The sequence below is a fragment of the Schistocerca cancellata genome, chromosome 2 (assembly GCF_023864275.1).
Source record: "Schistocerca cancellata isolate TAMUIC-IGC-003103 chromosome 2, iqSchCanc2.1, whole genome shotgun sequence".
NCBI classification, from domain to species: Eukaryota; Metazoa; Arthropoda; class Insecta; order Orthoptera; family Acrididae; genus Schistocerca; species Schistocerca cancellata.
Genome location: NC_064627.1, coordinates 398,368,756 through 398,381,660, shown reverse-complemented (window position 1 = coordinate 398,381,660; position 12,905 = coordinate 398,368,756). Strand labels below are relative to the sequence as shown.

The 12,905-nt window shown below is 40.6% G+C and overlaps 1 protein-coding gene across 1 annotated transcript in view; it reads left to right on the top strand.

The window, feature by feature from the left end:
- LOC126161827 (regulating synaptic membrane exocytosis protein 2) overlaps window positions 1-12,905 on the top strand; it is a 1,269,779-nt gene that overhangs the window by 470,289 nt on the left and 786,585 nt on the right.

Sequence of the window (12,905 nt, the reverse complement as noted above, 5' to 3'; positions counted from 1 at the left end):
ACACTACTTACAAAGTTTGCCAAGGTAATCCCATTCCTGATGTCCAGGCGGAGCTTCAAGGAATCCTCAGAACCTTAGGCCCCTACAAAACCTTTCACCTGACTCCATCAACCTCCTGACCCCACCAACACCCCGCACCCCTACCTTCTTCCTAAAATTCACAAACCCAATCATCCCAGCCGTCCCATTGTAGCTGGTTACCAAGCCCCCACAGAACGCATCTCTGCCTACGTAGATCAACACCTTCAACCCATTACATGCAGTCTCCCATCCTTCATCAAAGACACCAACCACTTTCTTGAACGCCTGGAATCCCTACCCAGTCTGTTACCCCCGGAAACCATCCTTGTAACCATTGATGCCACTTCCTTATACACAAATATTCCGCATGTCCAGGGCCACGATGCGATGGAGCACTTCCTTTCACACCGATCACCTGCCACCCTACCTAAAACCTCTTTCCTCATTACCTTAGCCAGCTTCATCGTGACCCACAACTTCTTCACTTTCGAAGGCCAGACATACCAACAATTAAAGGGAACAGCCATGGGTACCAGGATGGCCCCCTCGTACGCCAACCTATTCATGGGTCGCTTAGAAGAAGCCTTCTTGGTTACCCAGGCCTGCCAACCCAAAGTTTGGTACTGATTTATTGATGACATTTTCATGATCTGGACTCACAGTGAAGAAGAACTCCAGAATTTCCTCTCCAACCTCAACTCCTTTGGTTCCATCAGATTCACCTGGTCCTACTCTAAATCCCATGCCACTTTCCTTGACGTTGACCTCCACCTGTCCAATGGCCAGCTTCACACGTCCGTCCACATCAAACCCACCAACAAGCAACAGTACCTCCATTATGACAGCTGCCACCCATTCCACATCAAACGGTCCCTTCCCTACAGCCTAGGTCTTCGTGGCAAACGAATCTGCTCCAGTCCGGAATCCTTGAACCATTACACCAACAACCTGAAAACAGCTTTCGCATCCCGTAACTACCCTCCCGACCTGGTACAGAAGCAAATAACCAGAGCCACTTCCTCATCTCCTCAAACCCGGAACCTCCCACAGAAGAACCCCAAAAGTGCCCCATTTGTGACAGGATACTTTCCGGGACTGGATCAGATTCTCAATGTGGCTCTCCAGCAGGGATACGACTTTCTCAAATCCTGCCCTGAAATGAGATCCATCCTTCATGAAATCCTCCCCACTCCACCTAGAGTGTCTTTCCGCCATCCACCTAACCTTCGTAACCTCTTAGTTCATCCCTATGAAATCCCCAAACCACCTTCCCTCCCCTCTGGCTCCTACCCTTGTAACCGCCCCCGGTTAAAACCTGTCCCATGCACCCTCCCACCACCACCTACTCCAGTCCTGTAACCTGGAAGGTGTACACGATCAAATGCAGAGCCACGTGTGAAAGCACCCACGTGATTTACCAACTGACTTGCCTACACTGTGAAGCCTTCTATGTGGGAATGACCAGCAACAAACTGTCCATTCGCATGAATGGACACAGGCAGACAGTGTTTGTTGGTAATGAGGATCACCCTGTGGCTAAACATGCCTTGGTGCACGGCCAGCACATCTTGGCACAGTGTTACACCGTCCAGGTTTTCTGGATACTTCCCACTAACACCAACCTGTCAGAACTCCGGAGATGGGAATTTGCCCTTCAGCATATCCTCTCTTCTCGCTATCCGCCAGGCCTCAATCTCCGCTAATTTCTAATTTCAATTTGCCGCCGCTCATACCTCACCTTGCATTCAACAACATCTTTGCCTCTGCACTTCCGCCTCGACTGACATCTCTGCCCAAAGTCTTTGCCTCTGTATATGTCTGCTTGTGCCTGTATATGTGTGGATGGATATGTGTGTGTGTGTGTGTGTGTGTGTGTGTGTGTGTGTGTGTGTGTGTGTGTGCGAGTGTATACCCATCCTTTTTTCCCCCTAAGGTAAGTCTTTCCGCTCCCAGGATTGGAATGACTCCGTACCCTCTCCCTTAAAACCCACATCCTTTCGTCTTTCCCTCTCCTTCCCTCTTTCCTGACGAAGCAACCGTTTGTTGCGAAATCTTGAATTTTGTGTGTGTGTTTGTGTTTGTTTGTGTGTCTATCGACCTGCCAGCGCTTTTGTAGGAAAAATATACCTAAAAACAAAGATGATGTGACTTACCAAATGAAAGTGCTGCCAGGTCGATAGACACACAAACATACACACAAAATTCAAGCTTTCGCAACCAACCGTTGCTTCGTCAGAAAAGAGGGAAGGAGAGGGAAAGACAGAAGGATGTGGGTTTTAAGGGAGAGGGTAAGGAGTCATTCCAATCCCGGGAGCAGAAAGACTTACCTTAGGGGGAAAAAGGACAGGTATACACTCGCACACACACACATATCCATCCGCACATACACAGACACAAGCAGACATTTGTAAAGGCAAAGAGTTTGGGCAGGGATGTCAGTCGAGGCAGAAGTACAGACGCAAAGATGTTGTTGAAAGACAGGTGATGTATGAGCGGCGGCAAATTGAAATTAGAAATTAACTGGGATTGAGGCTTGGCGGATAACGGGAAGAGAGGATATCGAGAAGACAAACAAACACACACACAAATTTCAAGCTTTTGCAACCCAAGGTTGCTTCATCAGGAAAGAGGGAAGGAGAGTGAAAGACGAAAGGATGTGGGTTTCAAGGGAGAGCGTAAGGAGTCATTCCAATCCCAGGAGCGGAAAGACTTACCTTGGAGGGAAAAAGGGGCAAGTATACACTCGCACACACACACATATCCATCCGCACATATACAGGCACAAGCAGGAGGTACCACAATAATTCGGTTTACCTAAACAGCGTATGTAGGTCTTTCATATCTTCCTTTAATTTATCAATTAATTTTGAGATTCTATGTATTATCTGACTTCCTTAGTGTTTTTGCTGTCGCACATTCCAGATTAAAACAATCGTTAAATATTTCATAGAAATTGTCTTAGTTTACATTAATTTTATCTGATTTGTTGATCTGTTGCCTGTCTTTGTGTACAAGGTTATTGTTAAGCTTATTACAGCCCATTTTGTCCTTTGTAAGTAAGTTGTTACATGAAGTGATTTTGTGATCTGTATTAATGTATATGGATAGAGCCCTGTGGTCCAAGCAATAGTTTTCAACCATTCTTGCCACTGACTCCTCTGAATTTAATTTTGTAACAGCATGGACAGTACAAGTTTGTGAGTCAGTTTTATTTTGGTTGGTTGTGAGTCAGTGTTATTCTGGTTGGTGATGAATTGTTATGAATTTGGTTAAAGCACTGTATCAAGTCAGAATATGTAAGATGATGTACATTATAGCATAAAGAGCCTTCATTCACATCTCCTTTTATTATAATCTATTGATTTGTTCGTCAAGAGTTTATCCAGCAATTCTTCCAAATGACATAAGAATTCACTCACATCACTGTTTGGTAATCTATACACCAACTATTCTTAAGCTGCATATGCCTAGCTTTATTTTTACTCCTGCTGATTCAAAGTTCATCAGTCCAATCAGTGTTTCCACACTGAATGTTATTTCTAATATAAATGCCTACACCAACCACTATGTTTGTGTATCTTTCTATAATGTACACTCAGAATTTTGCAATTCTTTAATTTAAGGCTGCAAATATCTTCACTCTCGCATGTGATTTACTTTCTCCTAGAAATTCATCACCTTTTTTTATTTTATTGGTGATGTACTGGTCACTCTGGAACTTTTTTTTTTCCCTCTGGTACTGTCAGGGAAAGTTTTGCCTTTATGTAGTGAAGGCTGCTTAACACTACAAAGGGACATCTACTTCACTTGCAAAACAGCTATTTTCATAGATTAGGCTGTTCAGTTCTATTTTTTTTTTCCTTATAATCATTTAGCTTCATTTTTCATGCGAAACATGCGTACCCTCATAATTCAGACATAATCCATGTTTCTTGTGAAATAATTAATCTAATTGAAAATCAGGGGAAGAAATCAGGTAAGTTACTTTTGTCAAAATTGAATTATTACTAGAGCTCATTCAGACTGATCATATGCATCTGTTGAGAGGCTAAAAAAAAAGAGTGAGCCCAGTGATACGAATTTTCAAGTGAAAGGAACAGGTAAGTGACCACTGGTGACTCATCTGGCTGCCAGAGGGCAGAACAAACAGAATTATAATGCAAACTTCCCATCACAAGTAAATTGGAGGCAATGAAGAATAAAGAGAAAGTGTCTGTCTGCATAGACTTTGCAAAAAGTGTATCCCCACCAAATATTGCAACCAATGATATTTATTTTAAGCAGCAACTTTTGATGTATTCATTCAATATTCATGTCATTGCAATAGTCGAGTCCTTTATATATAGTGAATGCAATGTGAAAAAGGCCATGAATGATGTGACATCATTTCTTCTTCACCTCACCATGCCTTGCAGCAAGCTCTTTGCTTTCCATATTTTGGGAGGAGGTAGTATGGACTAAAACAAGAAAAACTTGTCTAGTAAACATGGTCTCTAAAATGCATACTTTAAGAGCTATGAGCACTTGTTCTGTAGAAGGGATGTATTTCACAGTAGGGAAGAAGAACAAGTGCTTATGACTCTTATGGTATGCACTGTAGAGCCCATGTTTACTGGACTTTTTTGCTTTGAATGATCATTCCTGTCATATACATCAATATTGACCATTCCTCCCAGAACACCCTGCACATTTTGTGTTTCTGCTGGTGGTCAAAAACCTTCACCAATTTCCCCTTCATTCATTATGTAACTCTCAATCAAATTATTGGACAGAAGAAGATAAAAATTACATTCCCTATGTGTAATGATTTGGACTTACAGTGTGTTAAAAATATTGGATTATGGAATGCAAAGGCACTGATGGAAATGTCTGAAGATTTCAAGGAAATGATTGAAGCATCCTGATGTAAGCCATCTCCTCTGAGTGTGTTCACAGTTAATCAAGAAATTGAAAACACTGTTAGACTCAAAGTACATTGCAGAATGCCCTTTCAAAACTCAGCCTATTAAGATAATATTATCTGAATCCAGCCACTACCATATTTTTAAACATCAAACAACTTATCACAGAGCAGTGCAAACTGTGACCAGTGGGACACCATGAGAGTATCAACCAATGGATGGGCTGCTTGAACTGCTCATACATGCTTATAATGGTATCTTTAACTTCAGAATTACTTACTTGTCAAGTGCACAATAGTTTTGCAGTTACCTTTTTTCACTGTAATCTAACTCAAACAGTTCCAATATAGTCACCCATTACTTCATGCTGTTGACAGTGTATGCTAACCTTTTTAACTGACTTTTTCAATCTGATATGCTGTTGACAGTGTACGCTAACCTTTTTAACTGACTTTTTCAATCTGATTTTAAAAGTTCACTACCTTTTGTTACCAAAAAACCACTTTTCTTGTATTCTTCTTTTGTAGACAGGCTTGTTTTTCTATCAGTATACCCTCTACAAAGTTTGTTAGCCTTGTTGTACTCTTTAGTACTCATCTACGGTACACTGTATCTGGTTTTATCCACATACATTGTTTCATATGCTAAATATCTCCTGTCATATTCAGGACAACCATCACCCTTATCAAGGTTTGTATGTCTGTGTGTGTTTGTGTTTCAAGTAAGAACTTAAGCTCAAAGGTGAATTACAGTATTCTGCTTCCACAGCAGAGCACCATAACCAATTGCGAGTGGTTCTATTCACTTAAGTGTGTGCCTTCCACACAGGATTTTCCATTTACCACTTGAGTGAAACAATTAGTGAGGTATCATATTTCACCCTTTGTTATCTGCTAATGTCTCATTAAAAACTCTTATCTCATTGTCTGCTGCAAACATGTATGCCATATGCTGTCTTGAGTGCCCACTTTTTTACTTCTATGAGAGATTTGCATTTGGTCTACTACTTGGAGTTAAGCTTGCTTCACCCCCTGTTGAACATAGTTGGAACACCAGCTGTGATTACATCCTGTGTTGCTCAGAGTTTTGTCATGTGCTACACAGCAAAAAATAAATTGACTATAAAAGTTATTTGCTCACCTGAAGATTCAGAGATTGAAGTCTCTCTGTAGATAAAATTATTACACTAAAACAGTGACAGAATAGATGAAATTGTTTTTGTATCTAAGAATAAGACCACTCTAGAATTTTTTATGTAGTTTTAGTATCCTGTGGTGAAAGCAGTATGACTTCCCATTTCATCTCAGTAACTCTGTGTTTTCTTAAGAACTGTACATAATACATTATGCTCTAAATGAGTCTGTTAGTAGTTAAGCCATTGTTTTTTGATCATCTGTCATGGGCTACTGTTTGATTTGGACCAGATTATACAGTTTCGTTCCCCGTTAGGGACATTAAAACTTGTGTAACAGTGTATTTTCATTAAGAGAAGAGCCATTGTGTAGCAGGTAGATAAATAAAATGTACTGAGAGTATGTGATATCACTCTTATAGAGGTGCATTCATGCGAGCTGCAATAATAACTTTTTTCCTGCATGTTTATTTAATGTGTATCATCATACCAGTCAGGCAGACTGGTTTTTAATGACATTTGGGGTCACTAGCTTAATCCTTTCAAAGCCCACATTGCAGTTAAACGTTAATAGATCCTATCATTGTAACAATGTATTTTCTATATCACCACTATCATAAATATCACCCACAACTTTAATTCCTAAATGTATAGAGCACATAAATCGTAACAGTCTATCCATACCTTCCTCACAGCAGGCTACAAACTGCAACTTCTTACTCACAAAGCATAATATATCACTTTCTCGGTACAAAACTGATTGCTTATTTGTCAGAGAGGATTATTGCCCATTGGTAATATGTACAATATGTAAGCAATGAAATGACACCAACCTGATTAGTAGCTTACTAATGGCTTTCTTAATACTTCTGCTTCACTGGAAAGACAGTCTGAAACTGAGCACTTATGAAATGTGTATAAAACCCAATTAGAGAAAAATTTTGTCTTTGCAACCACAATAATGTTTCGACAATAATTTCTTTCTTCAGTTGTGGAACATATTATATTACTTTCTGTAAATGTCCAAATATTTTTTGGCCCTCAGAACTGAAAAAAATATTTATAAATTTTGTTTAATTGATGCAGTGTTTGTTATATTTTAATTTTTATACCCACCATTTGATACAGATATCATAGTGTCTGAATTATCCAAGTTGTATGTTTTTTGGCACAGCATCTCATTTGGAGAGAAGCTTAAAATTCAGCTGCTCTGAGTATCCAAAAAGCTTTACAACTACTTAATACTATTTCCAGTGTTTTTAAAATCTGGATTCAGAATGGATAAAGTAAAAAATTAATAGTATGGTTTCAACTTATTTATCTATTTCATTTTATGCACAGTATTTTGATGACTGACCTAGCCATCTTCTTTAGTGCTGTTAGCTTTTTCTTTTGATTACTTACTGCTTTGACACCAACCAGACTGTGAAGTATTGTTGGTATCCCATTGATATTTTTAGCCTAGTTCAACTCATTCAACCTTTGATGCTCATTTGTTTTTCTGAACCCACACTGTTATTCTGTGAAATGCACATTTTCTCTGCAATGTCATCTCTGATGGCTGAGATGGCTGGCATGATCTTAATAAATTTAATGCTGGATCCCAGGCCTTGTTTAAATTGAAACCTCCATCCCTATTTATTAGGTTTTACAACATGTTTTTCAAGATCTTGTCAGTCGTCTCACCCGCCACAGCTGGAATATGCTGAGATATTGCATTTCACAGAATAACAATGCAGGCCCGGAGAAAACAGATGATAATCAAAGCATGTAATGGGTCCCATAAATTAAAACTTGGCTATAAACAGTGGTGCAACACCAACAGTACTTCACAGTTCGGTTGGTAGTGAATACGCACAAGAATGTGGCTTGAAGCGTGTGAAGAAGATAGTTAAGTCAGTCATCAAACTTTTATGCATTAAATGGAATCAACAAATCAGCTGAACACCTGAGAGAAGTAAAGGGTTATTTATGGTTATTTACTTAAGGTTTATAATTTTTACAGATGGCTTTTGTTTTTAGTATCAGTTTAAATTTACCTTTCCTCTGAGTACCTGACCATTAGTAATTATTCTCTGTGTAATAAATATGCAAAAATAGTATACAACAATAAGATGGCTGTGCAGATTTGGCATTCATATTTGGTTTTTCAGTGAACTTTCTGTTTTGGGTTATCTGTACTCTTAAGAATTAGTATAGCTCTCAGATATTATTCACTTTAAATAATATTCACAAAATGGCTCCAAATAAATCGTAGATGAAGCTTAACATTGGAACACCTTCTGCTGCCAACTTTTCTTAGTTCTATTGAATAAATTTTACAGGAATTTCGACACTGCTTCTAGACTCTTTGGATTCTGAAGAAATTTCACTCTAACTCTTGCAGAAACAACAGAATGGAGTATGATATGAACTGATTTACGCAGTTGAGGACTATTATTTGGACTTCTGTTGAACATTAATCACTCTTAGCAACTTTGAAGATTTTATCCTCAATATTCCATTAGTACATTCATGATTTAGTCCTCAGTGTCATTGTGATGAAATTGTTAACATCTCAAAAATGTACTTCACTTACATAGAACATTCTCTATCATAATCAAAACTGTGCTCTTGTTCTCTGTTCTCTCACTCATTTCACCCTCTCTCTCTCTCTCTCTCTCTCTCTCTCTCTCTCTCTCTCTCTCTCGCACACACACACACACACACACGCACACTAGACACTATCTTTAGTTTCTTCAGTTTTTATTAGGTGTGGCTGTGAGCTTTGTACTGAAGTAGTTTTTCTTTTTTTTTTTTGTCTTGCTCTAGTAGGCAGTGCCACAGGTTACCACAAAGTTGTAACAGAACATATACATGTCATTAAAGCACATAAAGCTGACTGATGATGGAAGTTTAAATATCTGAAATATGTTGTGGAAATAAGTAGATTGAGGGGTAGCATTAAACTTCATGTTTCTTTCAAGACCCATTTACATACATCCTTTTGAAATATCATGATTTTCAAAATAATTATGAAATTTCATTGTTTAAATGATCTTACGTTTGCACTTTCCTGTTAAGACAGTCTTGACACCCTTTTCTTGCTTTTATCTCTTTTGACTTTGTTTGCTGTGTTGTTTCTGATAATTGCTGGCACACTCTATATTTCCATTGTTTTTCATTTCTAATAGGATATCTGCCAGATGTTAATTCCTACAATATGAGAGAAGGAAAGTTGCTACTCACCATATAGTGGAGATGCTGAGTTGCAGTAGGCACAACAAAAAGATTCACACAATTATAGCTTTTGGCCATTAAGGCCTTTGTCAGCAACAGACACATATACACACATGCACACACACACACACACACACACACACTCACGCAAACACAACTTGCACACATGTCTACAGTCTCAGATAACTGAAACCACACTGCAAGCAGCAGCACCAATGCATGATGGGAATGGCGACTGTTGAGGGTAAGGAGGAGCTGGGGTGGGGAGGCGGAGGGATAGTATGGTGGGGGTGGCGGACAGTGAATTGCTGCAGTTTAGATGGAGGGCAGGAGAGAAAGGGGGGGGGGGGAGTAGTGGAAAGAAGATAAATAAAAATAAATTAGAAAGACTGGGTGTGGCATTGAAATGACGGCTGTGTAATGCTGTAATGGGAACAGGGAGGGGGCTGGATGGGTGAAGACAGTGACTAATGAAGGTTGAGACCAGGAGGGTTATGGGAATGGAGGATGCATTGCAGGGAAAGTTCCCACCTGCGCAATTCAGAAAAGCTGATGTTGGTGGTAAGGATCCATATGGCACAGGCTGTGAAGCAGTCATTGAGATGAGAGATATCATGTTTAGCAGTGTGTTCAGCAACAGGGTGGTTCACTTGTCTTTTTGGCCACAGTTTGTTGGTGGCCATTCATGCGGACAGACAGCTTGTTGGTTGTCATGCCTACATAGAATGCAGCACAGTGGTTGCAGCTTAGCTTGTAAATCACATGACTGGTTTCACACACAGCCCTGCCTTTGATGGGACAGGTGATGTTAGTGACTGGACTGGAGTAGTTGGTGGTAGGAGGATGTATGGGACAGGTCTTGCATCTAGGTCTATTACAGGGGTATGAGCCATGAGGTAAGGGATTGGGAGCAGGGGTTGTGTAAGGATGGATGAGTATATTGTGGAGGTTTGGTGGATGGCAGAATACCACTGTAGGAGGGGTGGGAAGGATAGTGGGCAGGACATTTCTCATTTCAGGCACGACGAGAGGTAATGAAAACCTTGGCAGAGAATGTAATTCAGTTGCTGCAGTCCCGGATGGTACTGAGTTACAAGGGCAATGCTTCTCTGTGGCCAGACTGTGGGACTTTGGGAGGTGGTGGGAGACTGGAAAGATAAAGCATGGGAGATTTGTTTTTGTACAAGGTTGGGAGGATAATTACAGCCAGTGCAGGCTTCAGTGAGACCCTCGGTATATTTTGAGAGGGAGTGCTCGTCACTGCAGATGCGACACCCATAGGTGGTTAGGCTGTAAGGAAGGGACTTCTTGGTAAGGAATGGGTGGCAGCTGTCGAAGACGAGGTATTGCTGGTGGTTACTAAGTTTGATATGGATGGAGGTACTGATGAAGTCATCTCTGAGGTGGAGGTCAACATCTAGGAAGGTAGCTTGTTGGAAACAGGTGAAGCAAATGGGGGAGAAGTTGTTAGCTTCTGGAGGAATGTGGATAGGGTGTCCTCACCTTTAATCCAGATAGCAAAGATGTCATCAATGAATCGGAACCAGGTGAGGGGTTTTAGGATTCTGGGTTTTTAGGAAGGATTCCTCTAGATGGCCTATGAATAAGTTGACTTAGGATGGTGCCATGCAGGTGCCCATAGCTGTACCCTGGATTTGTTTGTAGGTAATGCCTTCAAGGGAGAAGTAATTGTGGGTGAGGATATAGTTGGCCACTGCAACTGGGAAGGAAGTTGTTGGTTTGGAATCCATGGGGCGTCTGGAAAGGTAGTGTTCATTTGCAGTAAGGCCATGTGCATTAGGAATGTTAGTGTACAGGGAGCTGGCATCAACAGTGACGAGCAGGGCACCGTGTGGTAAAGTGACAGAAACTGTGGAGAGTCGGTGGAGGAAATGGTTGGTGTCTTTTATATAGGAGGATAGGTTCTGGGTAATAGGTTGAAAATGTTGGTCTAGATGTTAATTCCTACTATCAGTAATTCCTGATAAGCTACTTATTGTTCTGTCCACGATTCATATTTTGTTGCTTGTAGCCTTGCCTAAGCCTAGTTTCACCTTTAATTCAGTCTGTTGCCATGTATTTCCTTTCATTAAACTCATGAATCATTTGTAACATTTTTCCCCACTGTGACCACCTGTCTCTTTTTTACATATTTAGGAGTTTCACATGTAAAATCATATAAATCATCTCACAACTCACACTCCTGTCATGAAAATCGCAAGTGAATGATCACTGAACATATGATATAATGATTAAACATGGCTTGTTTTGTAACTCTTAATGCAGTATTACAGCTTTTGAAAGATGTTTCCCAAAGAAATTGTATTAATTAACATCCTGCAAAAAATAACACCATATAAGGTCAACACCAATAAGTAATAGTTGTTTCCAGAATGAAATTCTCACTCTGGAGCTGAGTGTGCACTGATTTCGAAACTTCCTGGCAGATTAAAACTGTGTGCCGGACCAAGACTCAAACTCGGGACCTTTGCCTTTTGCAGGCAAGTGCTCTAGCAACTGAGCTACCCAAGCATGACTCACGACCCGTCCTCACAATTTTACCACCGCCAGTACCTTGTCTCCTACCTTCCAAATTCACAGAAGTTCTGCTGCAAAACTTGCAAGACTAGCACTACTGGAAGAAAGGATATTGCGGAGTCATGGCTTAGCTACAGCCTGGGGGATGTCTCCATAATGAAATTTTCACTCTGCAGCGGAGTGTGCGCTGATTTTGAAACTTCCTGTTAGATTAAAACTGTATGTCAGACCGAGACTCAAACTTGAGACCTTTGCCTTTCGCGGGCAAGTGCTCTACCATCTGAGCAACCAAACAACAACTCACATCCCATCCTCAAAATTTTACTTCCGCCAGTACCTTGTCTCCTACCTCCCAAACTTCACAAAAGTTCCCCTGCAAAACTTGCAGGACTACCACTACTAGAAGAAAGGATATTACAGTCCTGGAAGTTTTGCAGGAGTACTTCTGTGAAGTTTGGAAGGTAGGAGACGAGATACTAGCAGAAGTAAAATTGTGAGGACGGGTTGTGAGTCGTGCTTGGGTAGCTCAGTTGGTAGAGCACTTGCCCACGAAAGACAAAGGTCCAGAGTTCGAGTCTCGGTCTGGCACACAGTTTTAATCTGCCAGGCAGTTTCAAAATCAGTGCACACTCCACTTCAGAGTGAAAATTTCATTCTGGAAACATCCCCCAGGCTGTGGCTAAGCCATGTCTCCGCAATATCCTAGTAGCACTAGTCCTGCAAGTGTCACAGGAGAACTTCTGTGAAGTTTGGAAGGTGGGAGACGAGGTACTGGCCGAAGTAAAATTGAGAGGATGGGTCATGAGTCATGTTTGGGTAGCTCAGTTGGTAGAGCACTTGCCCGCGAAAGGCAAAGGTCCCGAATTCGAGTCTCGGTCTGGCACACAGTTTTAATCTGCCAGGAAGTTTCAAGTAATAGTTGTTGTTTGTTATATATAATCAGTTATAAGTATATGGAAAGTGTAAAAATGAAATAGATATGCACTCTTATTGACATGTACTAGTTTTTCACAATTTTATTGTGTAGTTCATTACTGTAGTATTTGTCAACCTTGTGGGCAAAATTACAGATTATCTGTCTCATAAACTTACAG